A 6,271-nucleotide genomic window follows, 5' to 3' on the forward strand; every position below is an offset into this window, starting at 1 on the left:
TCAACTAGCCACATCTAGTATCTGTGGTTTTTTCCCACTATCCAATTTTTTGAGGTGTATTGGGACAAGAAGTTTGATGCATTATTCCCCTTTCATTAAAAATGGTTCTAATTGCAGAGTTGACAAATTCTAAAGTCAACAGCACTTTTTATCTAATACTCCCTTCGTTTCAAATTATAAGACATTTTTAGATAAAATCTCATGTACTAAGAAACCTCATTAAATACACTTAACAACCTTATCTTTCCAAAATAAAAATATAAACTTTCAAAAATACCCATCATTTAATATATTAAAAAGAGAAGGAACATGAATTAATTATAAAGAGAGAAAGGGTGAAATTGAAATTGATATATTTAATGAAATCTCAATCTATCCATAGTGTTTTACATTTTGAGATAAAAAAATTCCTTTAAAAGTATCATATAATTTGAGATGGAGGGAATACTAACACCAAATTGATTGTTGACATGGGCTAAGAAAGTTTTAATGTGCATGAAAGCTTCAAATTTATGGGTCATCAAATATATGTTTCAATTAAATCAAAGACAAGATAATGCAATTGTTAGTTCCTCAAGTTTGTATCTCAATTTTTTTATTTGATTCTTCAAGTTTAATTTTTATCAGTTTAGTCCTTGAAGTTTACTTTAGCTATCGATTTAGCCTTTATTATTTAGACATCAATATAAATAATTGAAAAGAAGTATGATTAATTTGTTCTCATTTAGCTATATATACATGTCAAGTCATCAATGTACCTTACTCATTAGATTATCTTGATAGTTAATTTGTGTTGTAAAACTTAAAGGACTTGTATGATAATTTAAGAAAACATAAGAGACCAAATTAATAAAAATTAAATTTGAAGGACCAAATCAAAAATTGAGACAAACTTGAGGGACTAAAAGTTTTATTATTCCATTATTTTTATAGATTATTTATTATATAAAAAAAATTAAATTATTGTACCTTATATTATTAACATATTAATATTAAAATTGATATTTAATTGGATAACAGTATATTAAGTTATATGATGCTAAGTATATAAATTTTACCTTTTCATTATCATATAGATCAAGAGACCACGTCCAGGTCTTCTTTCTTTTATAAATAATGAGAGTCTTGGTCATTATATTGTAATTTATTCCAAATCTTGTCAGTTTAAAAAATTTGGTCTTCATAAGTTATTCGAATATTAGAAACATCAAGAGATGTAGTGCTAGCAGTTTATTTTAATATTTTGTTTACTTCTAGGAAGTAGTATTTTTTCCTAAAATCTTTTTCAACATTTCTCATTAAAGTATCAATGGGGAATGGCATTAAATGATGAAAAATTGAAATAAATTTAAATAAGGTCCAAAGGATTTGAAAATATCTAAAATAAGGTCCAAAGGATTGGTGGATTTAAATTGAATTTTAAATTTAAAATCTTATATTTAAAATTTTTTATTTGAATAATGTAAAAAAATTTAAAGATAAAAGAAAGGTGATCTAAGATTTGAAGAAATGAAAGATTAAGAATAAGGAATTTACCTCTATTTTTTAATCAATGAGAGACAAGGATGAAAGATAACAGAAGTGAGAGTAACAAAGGTACCATTATGTTAATGAAAATGTAAAGAAAATGAGAGGGTTGAAATAGCTAACATTTCAAATAAATAGAGTCTAGAGGGAATTTGAAATATAGTTATAAATAAGCTATAAAAATATGGATTTAGATTTGGATTAAGTTCAAATTCATAGACTTTTATGTATCTAAATGAGGGATTTAGTTCAAATATGCAATACTGAATTTGTCTAGAAATTGGCTACTCTCATTCCATAATTTGCAACCATGGAAACAAGAATTTGCAAGTGAAATTTGTTAATTTATAAATAAAAAACTTGTCGAATATATCACTGCTACTTCAAGTGATTTTCTCTTCTTATACCATAATTTACAACTTTCAAAACACACATTTCCAATAGATCATCCATCATTAAGGTTTTTACACCGATCATGAGATTTAATGTCATGATCTTGTGAGTTATGAGCCAAATCTTTATAATAAACTGGATTAACATTTATTTGTCATATATGGAGACAAGTGTTTATAAGTTGACAATTATGTTACTATGATAATCCCAATATTATACTTTTAAAAAAAAAATTAAGTGATCGAGTCTTTAGTCTTTTTATATTCTATATAAAGATTACAGTTTTTGTCGTTATAAATTATATATTCCAAGTTGCCGGTTTGCTGCTTCCACGATGGCCAGCTATGAACGGAGGAATCTTAAATTTACATTTTGATTTTTGGTTAAGTAAACAATATATAAGCCAATGTCTGGTTGCCTTTGCTTAGCAACACCACCTTCCCTAGCTTGAGCCTGAGTGTGATGTTTAGGATTCCAACCAAGCATGGGCATACATTTGTGGGATTTGGATTGGGATTTTATATTTGAAATCTTGAATTTAAAACCTCACATTTAACATTCATGTATTTAAAATTTTTTGTTTGCATAGTTTAAAATATTTCAAATGAAGAAAAGAGATGAATAGAAATTTTAAATGAAAATGAAAATTAAAAATGATGAGTTTATTTATATTTTTTAATCATCAAGAGATGAAAAAATATGAAAGTCATAGAGGTATCAATAATAAAAATATGAAGAAAATAAAATGCTTGAAGTGATTAAACTATCAAAAGACTAGTGTGCAAAGGAAATTTAAAATTATAAAAAAATTATAATTTAAAATGAATTTAGATTTAAACTAAATTCAAGTTCGTAAAACAATATACATTGTTTAAGCCATGCAACAAAGTTTGATTTATAGTTCATAAGAATTACAACTCATACACCATAAATAAAGGCAATGATTTGAATCACGTTACCCACGTGATGATCAATATCTTGTTATGGATATATAATATATATATATATATATATTTTGAGTCATGTTGCGTGTCTCTATGATCTTTGGAACTTGCCCTATCAATAAAAAAAAAATGGCACTACATGATGTTGAAGATGGCTATAAAACCGTAGCTAGCTAGCAAGCACGAAATATCCCAGAAAGAGCAACACAATCAATCATGAGGATCTCTAAACAAGTGTTGGTGTTTGTTGTTCCTCTGATAATGGCTTGGTTGTGTTTGTATCACTTCAACAACAACACTACCAAAAACACAAACCTTGTTTGGTCTTCACGCAACACCGATACCAGCACAGCACAGTTCAGTGCCGTCCAACTCCAACCAGGATTCGATTTTTTTGTGTTTACGTTGCGATGGCCGAACGCTTTCTGCGATACTCCTCCAAGGAGAATCCCTTGCGACCCAAATCCTCCGACACACCAAGAATTCACCATTCATGGGCTTTGGCCTGATTTCAATTTTAACAAAGCTCCTGAAAATTGTCTACCCGCTCCTCCTATCACTGTTAATGATGTAATTAATTGATTAAACTCTCTTTTTCTCAAAAATTGCTTTATTTCTATGTATACAAGCGTGTTTATGTTGTGTATCACTGCATGCAGCTTGTGGTGTTCCAGCAAGATCTGCTTGATTACTGGCCAGACTTGCAGAACGCTCAAAGCTTTCAACAAGCATCCCATTCTGGGAACACGAGTGGAACAAGCATGGAAGCTGCTCTTCAAACAAGTTCGCACCACAACATTATCTCAGAATAACTATCGATCTCGCAAAAACGCATGCTCAATCCATCCTGACCAAATTAAAAGCAGCTGGTAATTTCTTTTAGTATGAGTATATAAGTGAGCTTGACACCACATCTTAATCTAAAGTTCATGGGTGCTTCTACTTGCTTATATATGATCCTCACCTTAATTAATTTGTCTCAATTGTTCTCTATCTGATCAGATCCTCTTCCTATGACAACTCTAACACCTGACTCCCAATTATTATATGATGTTCAAGCATGAGTAGACTTGAATTGATGAGTGAAGTCATGTGCAGGATAAAAAATTGAGTGTAATAAGATAATAGATATTTAAAAATTGAGTTTAATAAAATAATAGATATTTAATAATGTAGAAAGACACAAAAACTCTAAGTGTTTAAGTTTTGAGTTAAGATATAATATCTTTTCACAGTTAATTATTCACCAATTTGTTCTTTCCATCTGTTTCCAAGAGGTTGCTCCTCGTTCCTAGCTAATAAGTGATATCAGATCTAGATTTGATTAACATAAAATTAATTTGTGGGTTTGCTTTGTTTTAGGTATCAATCCAGATGGAAGTACTCCACATGGTGAAACAGAAATACTGAAGGCTGTTAAGGATGCCACAGGACATGATGCATTGGTAACCTTCAAATTTAATGCCACAACAAATCACCGTCTTCTTCATGAGGTTCGTCTCTGTGTCGAAGAGGATGGGGTTACACTCCTTGATTGCAACACTGCTTCCTTTTTTGCTGCTCCTTAACTTTCACGACGTTAATTTTCTCACACTTTCCATCACCCATCGCGTAAGTTCATTTCTGTTCTTTTGGTTTTTTTTTCTGTCTTTTCTCTCTCTAATTTTATTCAGTATTCTAATTCTCACATTCTTATATAGTTCTATATGATAAGTTTGTTTATGAATGTAGACAGAGTCCGATACTTTTTGGATTTATCCCTAGTTAGTCAATTTTTCAGCAAATATAATGTCCACTTTAACTATGCTTCTCTAACATTATATTATAATTGCAATTGTAATCCCAAAACAAACAAGTCTCACGGTATTATTATTATTTTTCACAGGGAGGACGCTGCAAAGTCTCTTTTTTTCTACCTGGCTGTGCCAATCTTGATGTATCATGTTCAAATCTCTTTAGTGTTTGATTCATGTAATAAAATATCTGTTTCCTCCTTTGGTGCTTATTATACGGATCTATTAACTATTTTATATAACTTGATTAAGTTCAAATAAGATAGATGATTAGTGATGAAACAAGGGCAGTTTAAAAATAGGTCATAATTTATTCATAATTTGTCGTCCATTAATATTCCATAATTTGTTTAAAATTTGTCTAAATCTGCGACAAGAAAATAATTCCAATCAAATGAAATTTGATACTTGTTTCTATAAATAAATTACTAAATCATAAGTAATTTAAAATGTTTTTCGTATATTTTGTTATCATCAAAATCAAAAACAAGGTTAGTGAAGGGTTATTCAATTAAAAAAAAAGGGAAAATAATTGTTATCCCATAAGAATATTAATGACAATAAGAGACCCTGAATCCCTGAATTGTCATTAATGTTCTCATAGATCCCTAATTGTAATTTTTCCAAATAAAATATTATAGAAAGAAAGGAAACTATAATATTTGGTCCCTATAGTTTTATAGAAATTTTATTTTTAGGCCCTGTAGTTTTTTTTAATATTTTCAATCCCTATATAAACTAAAATCACTAAAAGAATGAAAACTATAGGGACCTATAAAACAAATGTCATCCAATTTTTTTGAAACTTTAGAAACTAAAAAAATTGAAAAAAATTACGAGGATTAAAAATAAAACGAGATGAAAGACTTTTCCCCGTAAAGAAAGGAAATAATTATGAAAGAAACAAAAGGAACACCCCGCATATCGTATATTTAACGAATTTTCTATGTGAAGACAAAATTAACGACCGGCTCTACAATTAATACACATGAATGTCAATGGATGATCATATATGTTTATTTCAACTAGATCTTGGGGCCCTGTATTATTTTTTTTTTAAATTCCATCAATCAATATTTTGAGAAACCTGAGCATTATAACCTCTTGTCCTAGCTAATCCAAACTCCCACTATATGGGACCCTTACTATCCACGGTGACCTTACTGGTGCTTTGGGAATGCCACGCATTGACAAATTTATTTAACGTGACTGCATATCTCATTATTTGAACTTGAGATTTTATGATAACCTAATTTAACTTCCTCAACTAGTTGACCTGATTAAACACCCCTTGATTCCTTGTATTAATTACAATGGTAAATAATGCAAATTATTTTAATTTTGTAATTTCATCTAATAAATATAAGCGTAGTTAATCCTTTAACTTTTATTTAAGCATAATAATAAAACATCCCAATTTAATTAATAGAGATCAGATGAAAAAAAAATAATAAAAAAAGGAAAAGTAATTCCATATCCCTTGTAATGTGTGATAATGATAAGATTTTAGGTTAAAAAATGTAGCTAATTTACAATTTACAAAATCTATAATATATAGTAATAAAAATGAAACAGATTAGAGTAATTCAAAATTCAATTTTTTTCTGAATATTA

The 6,271-nt window shown here is 29.0% G+C and overlaps 1 long non-coding RNA gene across 1 annotated transcript; it reads left to right on the plus strand.

Moving 5' to 3' along the window:
* The first annotated feature begins 3,077 nt into the window (after nucleotides 1-3,077).
* Nucleotides 3,078-4,866, plus strand: LOC129287882 (uncharacterized). Its single transcript, XR_008587833.1, has 4 exons — nucleotides 3,078-3,434; nucleotides 3,524-3,733; nucleotides 4,227-4,475; nucleotides 4,750-4,866. It is a non-coding gene; the product is annotated as an uncharacterized LOC129287882 (long non-coding RNA).
* The last annotated feature ends 1,405 nt before the right edge of the window (nucleotides 4,867-6,271 follow it).

The sequence above is a fragment of the Prosopis cineraria genome, unplaced genomic scaffold (genome assembly GCF_029017545.1).
Source record: "Prosopis cineraria cultivar Desert tree isolate PC_DT_omini unplaced genomic scaffold, ASM2901754v1 PC12, whole genome shotgun sequence".
NCBI lineage: Eukaryota > Viridiplantae > Streptophyta > Magnoliopsida > Fabales > Fabaceae > Prosopis > Prosopis cineraria.